This window comes from Pseudonaja textilis, chromosome Z (genome assembly GCF_049901715.1).
Source record: "Pseudonaja textilis isolate UNSWEBS1 chromosome Z, rPseTex1.2, whole genome shotgun sequence".
Lineage (NCBI taxonomy): Eukaryota > Metazoa > Chordata > Lepidosauria > Squamata > Elapidae > Pseudonaja > Pseudonaja textilis.
This window is the reverse complement of record NC_142008.1, coordinates 45,447,720-45,465,699: the sequence shown is the minus strand read 5'-3', so window position 1 is coordinate 45,465,699 and position 17,980 is coordinate 45,447,720.

The following is a 17,980-nucleotide window of genomic DNA, read 5'->3' as shown; positions in this document are numbered from 1 at the left end:
GCGACAGACTGAAATCCGCTATTGTGCGTGGTTTTGATCTGTGCTCGCCGCTGGAGTGCCCCGATCCTTTGGATGCGGGGCTGAAGCCATCCTGTAGAGGTGGTGAAGAGGGGGGAGATTGCTAGCCGAGTGGAGGGGAGCTGCATCTCTCCTCTTTGGCTGGTGTAAACTCCCTTTCCTGAAGGCAGTTGCAGCAGTGGTCAGAAATGGCCATCTCAAAGAACCACCTGACTGGATAAGATTGTGCAGGAGGAAGACAAAGAGGAAAGCAGGACAGACCAGGCTAAACAACAGAGAATATCTAAGCAAAGTATCCTGAATCTAAAAGTACTTAGAGGGATACTTCTGAAAGAAGATTTTTAATCAGCAAAGGAGAGAGAAAAGGAGGTTAAAAACCCTTTTTTAACTTTTATATTGCTAATTACAAATGATACGGGAAGAAATTTATGTTAATCTATTTTGACACTAATAGGCAACTCTAAGCTGAAATTTAAGTGTCAAAAGGAGAATAAAGATTTTTTCTGGTCATTTTAAAGCCTTTAAAAGGAGAACAGTGGAGGTAAAAGGGTGGAACCTGGAATAATGAAAAAATGGAGTGCCACCTGGAAAAATAAAGTGGATTAACAGTGAAACTTTGAAAAGACTCCCAAGGATACATTGTAACTGAAATCTTATTAAAAGATACAGTAACCCACGGAAAGGAAAAGTAAAGGAAAGAAACAAGAAGGAACAGTCTGGGATCATTTGGTGATTTAAAAAAAAGTTGTTGGCATGGGTTTTTCTTTCTTTTCTGTTTTTACTTAAAGTCAATCGGGTGGTTGTTCAAAAGTGTTTAAAATGGCATCACTCCTGGAGGAATTGAAGATGAGTCTTAAAAAATAGAAAGAAGATGCAGAAAGGGGAGGAATATGGCTTCATATTTGAATTTTTTGAAATGGAGATCCTGAACTATGAAAAATGAAAGGAAAAGCTTCAAGAGCAAGAAGAAGGATGGGACAAAGAAGAAGCCATTTTCAATGATCAAATAATGCAAAGTGTGGTAAAAAGGCGGAAAGGAGTTAAAAGTTTGAGATCAAAGGGAATGGCCAAAAAGAAAAATACTCTGAAAAAGAAGTATAACAGCAAGGAGAAGCAGAAAAGAAAACTACAGAAGGGAAAATTAGAGAGAGAAGGGTATTAAAAAAGGATGAGAAAAAGAGGGGGAAGATAGAAAGAGAAATAACTTGTGAGGGAAAAAAGAAGGAAATAAAGAAAAAGGGGAAATGTACTAGGATTAAAGGTATTTGCTCAGCTAGAAAACACAGAGACAAGGGCTACATTAAGTTAAAAGTGAAAATTCTGTGGGGTACAAAAGATAGTGTTGTGACAGTAGAATACTGTAATGAGTTAGAAATGAAATAAGTAAATAATCTATGAGATAAAACTATTGTTATGTAATGGTATGTTTATTTATAATTAATGCAACAATAAAGAAGTGAGAGAAACATTGTAATTGTTTCTAAAGATTGATAAAATATTGAAAAGAAATGTGAAAGATATATAAGGAAATTTATACCAGTTACTAGAATGAATTTGAATAATTATTTTGCTTATCAATAGTAAATAATTTATAAGATAAAACTGTACGACTATCCAATGGTATGTTTATTAATAATTAACGTAATAATGAAGAAGGGAGGGAAATATTTCAATTGTTCTCAAAGATTGATAAATATTAAAAAGAAACATGAAAGATTTACAAAGCCCATACCAGTACTAGAATGAATTTAAATAACTATTTTTTTTACTAATGTTTATATCTATATATTGTTTTTGCTATGTTTTTAGAATTTTTCTTTTGATGTTTTCAAGGGGAAGTACCAAGCAGAGCCTGAATGATGAGATTTACATGATATAAAATAGATATTAGAAATTTGAATGCTATAAAAAATTATGCACAAATTTAATGTTTAATGATATTTCATATGATAATAACAATAAGACTTAAAGGTGTTGCACTCCGATTGGCAATCATAGGGGGAATTTTGCTTTTTTAGAATTTTTTGCTTTTGTTGGAAGAGAACATATGAAATTGTAAACAATACAGATGAAAGTATAAATATAAGGAATAAAAAGATAGAAATTTAGGTAAAAGAAATACAATTGAATAAGAAAATGAGATAACCATAAAAGAAAATTAAGAGAAGTAAAGGGAGAAATAGTGAGAAGCTGGAAAAAGAGTAATAAGATATGAAGTTGAATACATAAGATGAATATGTGTCTGTCTCATCTTCTTTTCCAAAAGATGAAAGAGTACAAACTCACACAAACATAGGCAGGCTGGCTGGCTCGGACTTCACAGAGTTACCGTATATACTCAAGTATAAGTCGACCCGAATATAAGCCGAGGCATCTAATTTTGCCACAAAAAACTGGGAAAACTTATTGACTCGAGTATAAGCCGAGTTTTCAGCACATTTTTGTGCTGAAAAAACCCCTCGGCTTATACTCGAGTCAGATTCCCTCTGAAAAAAAAAATGGTGTGGAGCTCCGGAGCTGGGCAGCCGCTTCCCTGCTTCTGTGTCTCCTTTGCAACTTGTAAGCATGGGGGTAATCAGGAGCAGAAAAGTTCTTGCATGAGGATATATTGTTTTTTCTTTTTTAACTGTTTTTAGGGGGGGGGAAACCTCATCCAGAGGTGGAGATAGCTATAGGTAATAGCAATACCACTTTATAGTGCTTTATAGCCCTCTTTAAGCAGTTTAGAGAGTCAGCATATTGCCCCCAACAATTGGTTATTTTACCCACCTCGGAAGGCTGGTATAAGCATCAGACTTTTCCCTTTCAACCGATAAGAATGAATTACTGAAAGCTAGGTACTTCAAAAGGAATTCTTTATTGAAAGGAAGTGATCCAGATACTAGTCAAAGCAGAATCTAAGATGCTTCCAGGCATACAGTAATAGATAAAGGGAGTTAGAACCCTCCCCTTATTCTGATGAGCTAGAACCCTCCCCTTATTCTGATGAGGATTTAATCAAACAAAGAGACAACATGTTAATTCCCTCCCCTTTTCTGGGAACGTATCTTAGAAAAGTTTTCCGGGAAGTTTCTTTCAGAGCTGGAATTTTTATGGTCCCTTCTCCTCTTGCTATCTCTCCAAGAGGTGACAAGTTTCCAGAGATCTGGCTCCAGTCTCCCAGTTGTATATCATGTGCAAGTTATACAGATTCAATACAAGACTTAAGATATTCAGGTTACATCAAAAAGGATTACTTGTACCAACTTCTCCCCCTTCTTCTTCTATTGAAGAATGGCAGATACACGGATCTGACAGATGGAACGCTGAGTCAACCTTGAGCCTGGTGAGCTTCAATCTACCAAATTGCAGGGAGCTGGCTGCAGCAGAAGTAGCTTGCAGTATTACACTCTAACCACTCACCACCAAGGCTCCTATTTATGCTACAGATACCCCTGAGTGGCACATTTATGCAAATTATATAAATAAAATGGAATGCCGTCCTTTCCCTCTGAAATCTATTGCATAAAATCAAGGTTTCATTGAGTTTATCCTTCTGTTCCTTCTTATCATCTTACTTTCTATCATGAGACTTTTGATTTTATGAAACAGATTTCAGAGAATGGAATTCCATTTTATTTATATAACTTACATATGTCCCAGAGGTGGTATGCAGCAGGTCCTGACCAGTTCTAGAGAACCGGTAGTGGAAATTTTGAGTAGTTAGGAGAACTGACAAATACCTCTTCTGACTGGAGATTTTACAGTATTCTTCCCCTGCCATGGCCACCAAGCCACGTCCACAGAACCGATAGTAAAAAAATTTGAATCCCACCACTGATATGTCCCTTGGAGAGATTTATAAGTTTCACATTTATTTCCAATTAAGTTCTAAATTCTAAACCTAATAATTACTATTCAAAGCATAATTTAGGGCATTCTAACAAGATTCTGACAGAATCTCTGGGCTGTAATTCCCCTTACTACTTCAATCAATATTTTCAGATTTGGAAAATGCTATCTCGAAATAAGCAAAAGTCATAAATGACATTGCATTATTTGTTTTCATAAATGACATTTAATACCAACTCTACAGTATATACACAATTACAAACTGATTCACAGAGGTTTCTACAGAAAATTTATTATCTAGATTCTTTCCAGTCATGAATTCAGAGTGAAGTATGGAATGAAAACAACCTTACTGTTTTATTTTTGATTTTTGAATTATAAATTAACTCATTTTTTAGTTAAATTCATTTCAATCATCAAATATGAAATAATCATGAGGTAAATAAATTATAACCTTCAGTTATTAGCGAATGTTATCACTGGTAGATGAACCCCAATAGCATAAAGTAATATACCGTGTTGTGGCTCCGGGCTTGGATTCAGCTCCTGTGACTGATATGAGTTCAAGTGAGGAGGTCATGGCAGAAAAATATGAGCCGGCCTGGCTTACTGATTGGACTGATAACCAGGTTGAGGAGATGGACGTGACAAAGGACGACAGACCTGATGTATTAGAATTGTCAGGACCTTTGACCTCCTCTGGTTCCTTATCTGATCAACAGCCGGGAATGGCTGACAGGGAAGTTTTGAGAGAGTCTTCTAGTGGAGATGAGAACTTGGAAAATTTGTGGTTAAATGTAAAAAATAGAAGACGGTTGAGAAGGCAAAATCAGCTGGAGCGAATGAGGAGAGTGAGTCAGTAAATTAGCACATTGCCTCAATGAGTATAAAAGGACTCAGCTGGGCTGGTACATTTTGCCAGGAACAAAGTGACTATTTGAGTGAGGACGTTACAGCAAGAAGCTCTGAGGCTGGAGATATATTGCCAGGACTGGTTTGCCGGACAGAGTAAAGATTTATGCTGTGGTTTCTGCCAGCCGTTATCTTGTAAGACTTCTTTCCGTTTGATTTAATTGTGAAACGGCTGCTTTCTGTTTTGTTCGTTTGAATTTTGAAGGGGGGGGTCATAACAATACCGTATTTTAAATAATTCAAAAGAATCCTTCAAGAATACTCACTGTGAAACAGTAGAACTTTTTATCACGTAATAAATTAATTTCTTCATAAGGAAACAAGAATCATTTCTTTGCAAGTCTGTTATTTTTAACTTGTATAATTTTATTGAAATAATTAAATTCTGTCTCTTAAAAGGCATTACTAAATTATTTTCCCTCTAGAATGTATACCGTTGGATTTTTATTCCATTTAAAATGTTTGTTTTTTACATTTGACCAAAAACACAGAGGGTCATGGCTTGCAATATGTATCAAGTGCTAGTGCAAAAAATTAGAGCTTCAACAGACCCTACAATATTATAAAGAATGAATGTCCAATGTTATTATTTGTTATTTCAAAAACTATGACACATTAACACTCTGTGCAGCATTACAGAATTAAATAAATTCTTCATACCTTCTGGATAGAAATTTTTCCATGCCACTGTTAATACTTGAATGAATACTTGAATGAATGTCCAATGTTATTATTTATTATTTCAAAAACTATGATACATTAACACTCTGTGCAGCATTACAGAATTAAATAAATTCTTCATACCTTCTGGATAGAAATTTTTCCATGCCACTATTAATACTTTATGTATTAACATAAAGAAAGACTAGAGAGCACACTAGTTCATTAATGGAGTGGGAGAATCAATTGTAAAATGGAAAAGGCTGAATATGGTCATAATTCAAAGAGATGAATACAGTACATTCCATTATGTTGTAATCAGTTTCTCCCTTTCATCCTATAAGCTCCAATAGCTTATTCTAATTTGGAAAATGAACAATTTCATCTCTTCACTCTTTCCTGAATAGAACGAGAAATTCAAATGTGCTGAAAACAGTTTGTACTTAACATGGCCTTTGGCACAGATATTAGTGAAGTTGCTGGCCATTTTTCTCCTTAATAAGAAAAACATTCAAATGCTACTAATATTACTGCCTTAGCAAAGTGTACAGAAATATGAGGCTTGCCTTGACATATTGGAACATTTATCAATAGTGGATTTTATTTCTATTTATTATAGTTGTTCTCTGGATAGGATAGGAGCAGCATATACTGAAGTCTCTTTTAATGTCTTTCCACAAATAATACAATTACTGGATTCTGGAATAGATTCTTCTTTAAATTTTAAACTATTTTAATTTATTAAATATTTAATAAAGACAGTGAGGCAAATATCACAGTTAGGAGAGAGAAAAGGTAATTCATTCTTTGGGTGTTATTTTCTTGTACTTGAAAATTTGTATGTGACAAATTTATTATATTTCATTCTATAAGAATAGTAGGGCTAATATATATCTGAATAATTCATAATAAATTACTTTGATCTTTCATTTAAGGTGCATGTGGCATCTTTTTCACTTTCTTTTTAAACATGGTCATTAATCCTAACCCTAACCCTAACCCTAACCCTAACCCAAAACTAAGCATAAACTAGGCCTGCAACCTTAAATACTCAAAGAGCCATTTGGACCTGTTTCCGGCAGGAAAAAAAAAACACCGGGAGCCACAAAACCTGGCTGGGCATGATCAACTCGATGTCACTCCCTCTCACCCAGTCACATGACCTCCTAGCCATGCCTACCCAGCCACAAAACCCTTCTTTCTCTCATCTCCCCCTCTCTCCCCCTCTTTCCTTGTATCTCTCTATGTCTCTCTCTCTCCCTCCTCCCCCTCTCTGTATCTCTCTCTCTGTATCTCTATCTCTTCCCCCCCCTCTGTATCTCTACCTCTCTCCCTCCCTCTCCCTCTCCCTAACTCCCTCCTCTGTATCTCTTTGTATCATTTCCTCCCTTCTCCCACTCTCTGTATGTCTCTCTCTCCCCTCTATCTCCCACCCTTTCTCTCCCTCCCCTCTCTCTGTATCTCTCTCCCCCTCCTCTCTCTTCCCCCTCTCTCTCCTGCTCTTTCTCTGTGTCTCTCTCTCTGTATCTCTCCCTCTCTCTGTTTCTCTCTCTGTGTGTCTATGTCTCTCCCTCCCTCCCCCTCTCCCTCCCCCCTCTGTATCTGCATGTGTGTGCGTGTGTGTGTGTGTGTGTGTGTGTATTTCTTTCTGTCTCTGCATCTCTTTTCTCACCCTTAGAAAGCCGAATGGGCCAAGCCAATGAGTTCTCCTTGGGGCTCTTTGCTATTCGTTTTGTTCCCCTTCTTTTTGGAAATCTAGGCTGACTGAGGAACGAACGCAAGCCGTGGCAGAGGCTTCCCTCCTCCTCTTCCCCCCTCATACTCCTCTTGTGACCCTGCTGTGCTGGGGCCAGGAGGGTATGCAAGAGCAGGGCGACCCTCCTCAAGTGAGCAGTCTGGCTCGGGCAAAGAGCAGCAAAGGCACTGAAGCCACTCACTTAAGAAGAGTCTCCCTGCTTGTGCACACCCTCCCAGCCCCACCACAGGTGGCCAGGGGGGTCGCAAAAGAAGGGCAAGGAGGAGGAGGAGGAGGAGGGAAGCCTATGCCATGGTTCACGTTTGTTCCTCAGCCATCCTGGATTTCCAAAAGGAAGAAAGAAAAAGAGTAATGAAGAACCCCAAGGACAGCTTGCTGGCTTGGCCCAGCTTTGGCTTTCAGAGAGAGTGGGAGGGGGGAGGCAGGGACGGATGGACGGACACACACACAAACACACACACACACACACACACACACACACACACACACACAGAAAGAGAGAGAGAGAGAGAGGCCAGCGTTGGTTGTGGCCAGATCAGCCAGTGTCTTGAGGCACAGAGCAGCTTGCGCATCTCTCCAAGCAACCGAAGCATGCCCAGCATCAACAAGGGCCAGAAGAAGCTCCAGCAAGAGAGAGAAGCTGGAGAATCAGTGCCGGCTGCTTCTCCATCTCCCGCCATCGCCCTTACCTTCTCAGGCCAGGCAAGGGAAAGGAGGAAGAGGGGCAGGGCCAGCCAGTGATGGCACAGGGAGCCACAGCAGAGGGTCCAAAGAGCCACATGCAGCTCTGAATCTGCAGGCTGCCAACATCCGAGCTAGGCAAAAATAGAATTATCAACCTGTCTATCCACAGAAATTCTCTAATAAAAATGCTGCATACTAACCAAGATAATTCATACTTTCCAAACCACTGGATAATGTTGATAAAGTTGATAATGTTTACCTAACCCTGTTAAGACAAATACATTTATATTAAACTGTTACAAAATCAAACTCTTTTTCTAAATGATTTTATTCAAAGTGATTGGTGAAAAAGAAATAATATCATACGACTATGTATTGGTAATTCATGTAAATTACCAATACAACACTATTATTTTAATGAATCTTTCAGGGACATTTAGCACAAATATACTTTATTATCATCAAAAAATGCTAAAAAAATAGGGATGTAAATTTTTTAATTTTTTTTATATTTTCCTATTCTAATGAAGTTGTTTGCAAGAACCCCACAACTGGTAATTGTTTGTTCACCTTTTACAAATTCTAGGGATTATTTACATCCAATAAAAAGCAATATTATTTGTGTAATCTCGTATTATTTATTTCTTTAACCATTTTTGTATATCACCTCAATCTATAGATTTGGGGTAGTATATCAAAGACTTTTTTAAAAAATTACTAACACATCCCAGATGGCTATCCCTAAAAAAAAAAAAACCAGTTAAAAGCATCATGCTTTCTTAATTTAATATAAACTAATTTTATTTTGATAAAAAGGAAGATATGGAGGGAAGGGAGATGCAATGAAACACTACACACATGTGGACAGATAGATGGGAGGAGGGAGGGGAATGGGGAGGAGGAGAGGGAAAGAGAAAGAAAGAGGGAGAGGGAGAGATGGAGAAAGGGAGGGAGGGATGGAGAAAGAGAGATATTCAGGCTTAATATAATAGCTATTCAGCTAGGCTGAATTTTTGAGCATTATTTAAGCATTTAACATTTATCAGAAGCTTGCTTTTGTAAGCATAAGGAGAACTGGCTAATCAAATTCCACTCTGATTGACTATCCAGTTTTATTGGACTATAGCTCTATAGTGACACTAATTTTATCAAACAATTAAAGAAGGAAATCCGCACTAAGAGGATATTAGCCTGGCTATTGCTTTTCCCCAGATTTAATAAAGCTATTATGAGAAACAAGGCTATCAGCTACAAGTTAATATATTAAGGGAAATTGTGGAATTCATATACTGTTTCCAAAACCCATATGAATAAATATACATTTAACATTTCAAGTCAATCTTATATCTCCCTCTTTTCATTGCAGAAAAATGCAAATGATTTGAGGTTACATATAAAAATCAAAATATAAGCCATTCTTTATTCTTCATTGAAAAACCTATTTGTAAAACCTAACCATGATAAAGTATTAAAATCTGTTAACAATATTAGTTGGTCTTTCTGTTTTACTGATTTTCATTCTTTGATTTTGTACTTTTGTTTTGAATTTTGTAAATAATCTGAGTTCTTCTATAGTTTATTTTTGAAGGTGTGCTAGCTTCAAGTCAGTATAGTCTCCTGGCAACTACCTGGACAAATCCCTGCAATTTTCTTGGGAAGATTTCAGCCTCGCCCATGCCCAGTTTAGCAAAGTGGAAAAAAAGTCCACTACATCACATGATGCTGCCATGACAATGTGAGTTTGACACCCCAGAGCTAAGGTAAATCAGATATTTATTCATAAGCAGGCAGAGCCCATGAATAAGTATATGTAGAACTCTCCAAATGATGCTGAAACTTCTTCCTCAATATGCTAGCAGGAGAATTCTGGGAATTGAACTCTACATATCTTAAAGTTGTCAATATTCAGAAACACTGTTCTACTTCCTGTTGGAATTGAAAAAGTTAAAGGCTATACTGCTAGCTGTTTGAACTCTGACCTTCCAGAGCAAATTTACATTCAATTCTACAAATGAGAAAATTGCACCTTTGTTACTTTCTGCCTCCCCACTTCGCCTCCCGAAACAATTTCTTCATTCTTGCCTTCCCTCATAAGCTTTTATTTTGGAAAAATGATTCTGAACTCACAAAATTTTTATGTAATGACACAAGTCATTACATAAGTGACTTCTCACAGTTGCTAACATTTCTCACCAAAGTAATTGAAGAATTTTCTGAAAAGCGAGAAGAAACAAAGTACAAAAAAAACCATTTAAATATTCTGGAAATTTAACATACTATATATAAATAAATAAAGAGCATTAATTTTACTCTGAAGTACACATAATAATAGCGGTAGGAATTGTGCTAGGGCAGGCTAGGAAGGTGTCTATCATTCTGTCTGGTGAAGTTATAATTCGTAAAATCCTGGAATGTGCAGAGATGGATAGACTCACATTGATATTCAGTGATAAGGAAGATTCAGAATATTACTCGATTTGGAACATTTGGTATCAATTGGTATACAGTAAAACATGAGAAATATAGATTAAAAGAGGAAATAAAATTGGCATATTGGTATACACGTAGGACCAACAAGAAACTGTTGAAATCAAGAAACTGCCAGAAAAGAGAGGTTTATGTAAATATTTATATTTAATTTATAATATACATGTAGTTATACTTATATTGTATACTGAAAAATATATAACATATCTTATCTTATGCTTATGGAATAGAGAGCACAGTACATAGACTATAATAATGTAAATTTATCTCTGATTGTTCTCTTTTTAGATACATATATGTACTTAGTGTTAATATGACATCTTTCTCTTTTGAACCAATGATCTATATGCATGAATCACTTTTTATCAATATTATTAAGGCACTGTGAATTAGTATTACCAGTACTATGAACCACTGTCAAGTATTAATTGTATGTATTGTATTTATTGTACTGTCAAAAAAATGATGCTGAAAGATATTGACACATCTTATATTAGAGAAATCCTGTAAAAAAAATAATATTTTGAATTTTTGTAAACTTTTTAATAATTTAAATTTCAATAAAGTATTTTTTAAAAAAATTTTAAAATAAATTTTTTTACTCTGAAGCATTTTGTTAGCAATTTTTATAGAATCTCCCCATTACATTTGAATAAAAAATGCATCTTGCCTCTATATGGCAATGGATGATATTTGTCATTAAGTAGGTAATGAATTGCTTACTATGATGCAAACAAACTATAAATGAAAAAAATTTAAAATATCAAAATAGTTATAAAATTGACATTATAGCCATTATGACAAATGAAAGCAGGTAAATCTCGGACCTAATGCTATACACAAAAATAATTGATTTTTCTCTGATTACTGCTTAGGTGATCAGAGTGTATTAGGTATTAGTTGTCTGCTTGCACTGTGTTTTATTAATGATCCAAATCAGACATCCAGTTTGGAAATCAATGCTTACTTCATCATTTTTCTTTGAAAGCTTCTATTATTCACAATTGATTTAACAGAAATGAAAGGATTACCATTAACAGAAGCAAACTGCTGACACTTCGAAGATGAATTATTGAACTTTCTGAAAGTGAATTAACTGAACCATCATCAAGAGCATTGTTTGACATCTCCCCCACAAAAGCCAACATATTTGCAGAAGCCACAATTGAAACCAGCCCCACAGTCATATTTCTTAACTAAAAATCACATAAATAATTAAATAAACAAAAAGGAATTATAATTTAAAATCTATCTGCCTTCATTAATTACCAGGGTCTTATTAAATTCAAAAAGCAGGTTTTTAAGGTTACTTAAATATTTGAATATATAATTATTGCAGGAGAAAGATACATATTTTACATAAGCTCATTAATTTTTTTTCTGCAGCTAAAAGACAGAAAAACAAAGCACCAAGAAGTAGGTATGGGTCGACTGAAGTTTTATAAAAAGAAATCAATGTAAATATTCCTGTTACAATAGTGCTGTCATGTAAAATACAATTTACAAATAGTCCTTCGGTTATGACCATAATTAGGATCAGAATTTCTGTTGCTAAGCAAAGTGATCATTAAGCAAAATATCACCATGCCAGGCCAGCAGCAGAAGACAAAGAAAGTCATCTTAGGGTACTGACAGGAGGTGCAGAAAGGGTAGGTGGTAGAATGCAGGGTCGCAAAAAGAGCAAAGATGAGAGAGCCCCCAGAGGTCACTGTAACAGCATTGTCAAAAAGGCATTAGGAGTTGTTAACCTAATTTTGCAAACCTTCTTTTCTGGTAACATTGAATTGCTAACTAGGGCATACAAAACCTTTGCTGGACCAATACTTGAATATAGCTGGTCTGCCTGGAACCCACTGTATATCAGACATTAACACGATTAAGCAGGTTCAGGGTTATTTCTTGAGAAGAGTACTCCACTGCTCTACTCACAATAGAATTCCCTATGCCTCCAGACTTGAAATTTTGGGCTTGGACAATCTGGAACTGCACCGCCTTCAGTCCGATCTAAGCATGGTACACAAAATTGTTTGCTACAATGTCAACGACTTCTTCAGCTTCAACCACAATAATACACAGGTAAACAATCAATACAAACTCAAGGTAAACCACTTCAAATTTGATTGCAGAAAATATGACTTCAGCGACAGAGTGGTCAACGCCGGGAATGCTCTACCCAACTCCATTGTTACAACCTCAAACTCTCATAGCTTCAATCTCAAATTGTCTACCATGGACCTCACCCCATTCTTAAGAGGTCCTTAAAGGGAGCCTGCATAAGCGCACCAGCGTGCCTACCATCCCTGTCTTACTGTCCCCATGTATTTGTATTTACTTCCTTTGTTCATGTTTATATTCATACCCATACTTGTTATCTTGTATGTTTGACAAACAAATAAAATGAATGAAAGAAAGAAAGAAAGAAAGAAAGAAAGAAAGAAAGAAAGAAAGAAAGAAAGAAAGAAAGAAAGAAAGAAAGAAAGAAAGATAGAGGACAGAAAGGCAGCTGTGGGAATTCTGAAGTTGAAGCAGTTTGGGTAGGGCAGAAGCACGACCCAACTGTAAATGCCAGTCAGTTACCAAGCATCAAAATTTTGATTCCGTGGCCACTGAGGTGCTGCAACAACCATAAACTTGAGAATGGGTTACAACTACTATTTGTTCAGGAATATCATTAATTTTGAACAACTGCTGAATGTCTGGACATAGCTTAAGGACTACCTGCAATATGGTTTCATCCTTTAGATTAATACTATAAGCAAAACCATTCAATCATAATTTCAAACAATTCTTGCTTGAAAGAATTGTTACTTCTGGAAGAGGAAAACATCACCAACAATAGTGATCTAAAGAAGACTCAAAGACTTATCTAATGTTTTGATTTCAAAATAGCCAATTTTGTACAAGTAGTTTTCTTGTATTGAAAAAATTGGTAGGAATTCTAAATTCTAAAAATTAACATGATATAAGCACTCTATCAATATAAGTTTATTAAATTCGTAATCTTGTTTGGGGCTGTGCACCTGCCTACTGATATAAAAAAGAACACCCAAGTATATTTTCATTAAAAATATTTTTTTGCATTGTAATGTATTTATATCAATTATAACTCCCAAAATACACATGCACACACAAACACACACATGCACACTTACTCCCTATAAACACTGAATAGGAATTTATTTAATAATATCTCATTCATTACTTCAAGAGCTAATTGAAGGTCAAAGTAATTTTGCAGTATATTCACTATTTCATCAAACCTTTCCCCTTCAGTTCAAAAAGGACAAAATTTTCTGTTAAAATTTAATTGTCAGGAGAACAATTTTTCTGCAGTTTATCATGTTCAACAACAACAACAAAAAACAGATACAAGCAGAAGACAAAGAAGAAATTAGAATTTCTCCAGATGCAACAGATAAGTTATCTGCAGCAATTATCAAATTAATTAAAATTAAAATTAATTAAACATTTAAGTATTATATGAAAAGAAGTGTGTCCCTATTGGTTTCTTGCTCTTTGATTTTGACTCAAATATAGTTTTGAAGTATCTATTAATAGTCTGGAATTTGGAGGAACTGCTGTAGCATTCTGTGATTTTTTGATATTTTTCCATATATCTGGAAAAAACTCTGGAATTTTGTGGTTTGGTGCCACCAGTAAATTTTTAGCAAGATTTTGCCTTCCCATCAACCCCTAAGGATGCTGCCTGAGTTTCAAATCAGTATGAGATCAATAAGCACAATCGAAATAATATGAAGACAAAATGGGATTTTTCTTGGTCAACAGAAAATTCAAATATCTAGGAACAACATTAACTGAAGATGGTAAAATGGACAAAGAGATTAACATACAATGCATTAAGGTCGCGGTTCTGGTGGCGTCCAGTGAGCTCTCGCTGGCCCCTTGAAAAAGTATTGGGACAACTTGCTCCATTCCAACAACCTAAGGTAATACTGATCAGCACAAAGAAATGGGCATTGGTATAATTACCTAAGAACGTCCTTTCTATCTACGCTGCTAGAGAGCCCAGGATGGGTTAGACTCCTCCTGATGATGTCATCGAGCTGAGTCTGTTTTATATAAAAAGGCCAGCCCCTGGGAGTCTCCCCAGCTTTGGTGAAGATACTTGACAGACTTTAGTGGGTGTCTCTGAAAGCCAAACAGAATCTTAAATGTTAACCTTCCTTACCAGAATCAGGATGAAACAAGGGAGGGTATGGGCTTTCTAGCAGCGTAGATAGAAAGAGCATTCTGAGATAATTATACCAATGCCCATTCTCCTCAACGCTTCTGGGAGAGCCCAGGATGGAACATACCAAAGCCTGAATGTCCCTGGGAGGGTCCTCATCCAGCTAATCACTCGACTGTGGAACCACTTGCTGAAGACTGCCGAAGGCTGCAGTCATAGAGGCAAAGGTATCTAGATCATACTGTCTGATGAAAAGAGACAGGGATGCCCACGTAGCCGCTCTGCAAATCTCTTCCAGGGATGCCTGGGTGGTCACGGTGCTTCTGGTAGAGTGCGCTGTCAGGCCCTTGGGCACCGGAAGAGCCATGGCTTTGTAGGCCTGTGCAATACATGGCCTGATCCACCTACTCAAAGTGGGAGGAGACGTTTTGTTCCCCGAGTGCGATGGGGGAAAAGATACAAACATAGCCTAAGTTTTCCTAAACTTGGAAGTGCATTTGAGGTAAATTCTAAGCGCACTCCTAACATCTAAGGTTGCCACTTGTGCTCTAGGTCATGGTGCGGCAAGGGGCAGAAATCTGGCGACGCAATGTTCTGCGACCTGTGGAAGCAGGTATTAACCTTCGGGATAAAAGTGGGATCTAAACGGAGTACAACTCTATTATCATGAAAAGTGCATAGATCCTGTCTGATCAAAAGAGCAGCTAGCTTTGACATCCTTCTGGCAGATATGATCACTATCAGAAAAACCATCTTTAGGGTCAAGAATTGCAGAGACACTGATCTAAGGGCTTCGAAGGGAGGTTCAGTCAGAGCCTGGAGAACCTTTGGAAGGTCCCATGAGGGATACCTATGTATCCCTCATGGGGGGATGGAGGTTGGAAGCCCCTTTTAAAAAATCTCCTGACAGATGGGTGGTGAGACAAAGAAAGAAGAGATTCCCAGGATAGAACTGAGGAAAGGGTCGCTACCTGTCTACGTAGGGTGTTAGGTGCTAGCCCCTTTTCTAGGCCATCTTGAAGGAAACATAACACCTCCGCTACACCAGTTGAGGGATGAGGTCTTCCTTTATACCCCAAAGGCAAAAAAAAAATCCCAGGTAGCATCGTAGATGCGTGTCGTGGATGGTTTACGAGACGCCTGGATAGTGAGGATAACCCTCTCAGGAAGATTAGCCACTCTCAAATGTTGCCGCTCAAGCACCACACGGTCAGTTTGAACCACTGTGGATCCAGGTGGGGCAAGTCTCCCTGATGAAGGGAAATTTTGCTGGCTGGAATCCTCCACGGAGTGGCTACAAACAGGTTCACCAGGTCTGCAAACTAGGGCCTCCTGTGCCAATGAGGGGCCAGGAGGATTAGCTCCGCTCTTTCCTCCAACATCTTCTGAATAACTGCCAGAGTGATGGGAAGAGAGGAAAAGGCATAGAGGAGACCTCTAGCCATATGCTCTGAAGAGCATTGGTCCCCTCCGCTCCCTCGCAAAGAAACCTGGTGAAATATCTGTTTACTTGAATGTTCTGGGGAGAGGCAGAGATCTACTTCTGGAGTCCCAAACCTGAGGGAAAGGTCTCTGAACAGGGATGGGTCCTACGTTTGTATATTAAACAGTCCCATTCAAGTCAAAAATTCATTTCCCCCACAACTGAAAAACCAGTAGGCCAGGGATGGGGAAACTTTTATGGCTCACTCAGGAATTCTGGGAGTTGAAATCCATAAGTAATAGAAGAGCCAAGTTTCCCTACCCCTGATCTAGATAATGCAGTTGAAAATATCATAGAAAAATGGAAAACCACTTCCATAAAACTGCCAAGAAGTCATACTTGATATATCATATAACAGCAACTGTTAAAAATGTTCTTATTGTACTACTTCTAATTGCCATTTGGGAACATGTTACATCGGGGACATCTTATTTGAAGTAATATTATGTGCTTTAGTTCACTGACTTAATAATTCAGGATCTGGTTATAACTTATAAAACTTTACATGACTAAGGATTAGACAGTTACTTCATTTGTATAAATCAGCCTGAGCTCATTGTGAGAGCCATGAAATCACACTCTACAGATGCTATCTAAGAATCTTCTGGCAAGAATACAAGAGAGGACGTTCTCCCACTCTATTTACACATGCTAGAAGTTTCTGTTAAAAGGTCATAGGCTACTATATTTTCTATTATCCTATCAAGGCATTTTTATTCACAATATATAGCCTTAAGGCAATCTACTGATGAGTTTGATACAAACCAATAGGTACTGTTATTTATTACTTATGTGTTTCATCAGTCTTTAATGATTTTTAATGTTTTTATTTGTTTTTCTAACTATATTTTACATAAATGCATATCCTCCAATTTATTTCTGGTAGAGAAACCAAAGACATTTGACAAATAGTCAAGTGCTTTTCAAAAAAGCTCAATGCATTTCAGTAATACATAATAGTAACCAATTTCTTTTACACTTAGAAATCTGGTTGTAATCCAAAACATGTAAATATGTATAGATGTATTATATAGGAAAATCATCATATAGGAAAATGTGCCTTGAATTATCAAAGATGCCCTTTCCTGGTTTCAAATTTAAGATTATCAAGAATTACTGAATAGTATTTGTTGTAATAATCTTTTACAGGGAGACATATTCAGTGATCCTGTGGTAAAGAATTGAAAGATATAGGATGGAAAACTGAAGGCAGGTTCAAAAGTTCAATTTGGGTGACTCCCATCACATTTTCATGATTGTTGACAAATGAATAAAGGCCTAGGAGTGATAAGAGGTAATTGTCACTGATTATTTATCACCATATGGCTGTCTACAGCACTTTCACACATTAGAATACATCAATGAGCGAATTCACACATGACAATCCTATCTAAGGGAGAGTGGGATTTGATTCCCTGGCTTGTATTTCTAAATACAAAATACAGTTCTTCTCAAATACATTTACCAAAAGGCTGGTGTAAAAACACCCACTTGCACTCACACACACGTCTGACCAAGGTGACAGAGACAAGGACAAAGGAGACAAAATGCATGTGATAATATAGGTATTAAAATGCAACCATTCAACGTTGACCTTACATTATGATATTCAAGGTTCTTACATTACAAGAATCTTGGATTTTTGAGACGAACTCACTGCGTATGAAGACTAACATCAATTCTACAAAACCCTTAAAAGTAGGAAAGAGTTAGCCATAAATAATAAAAAGCTTAATAAAGAAGAAACCTTAAAAATTTGGAAATATTTGTGGAAAAACAACAGGAATTACAATAGGAATTCAACCTGGATCAGACACATTGAAAACAGTGAAAACACTCAATATGACAGACATTAGAATAACCAAGGAAAGGGTATGAAAACAATAAGAGAATGTCAAAAACTGAAGTGCTACTGGATCAGATGAGCTAAGTGATTCTGGCTAACATCACTGACAAGTCT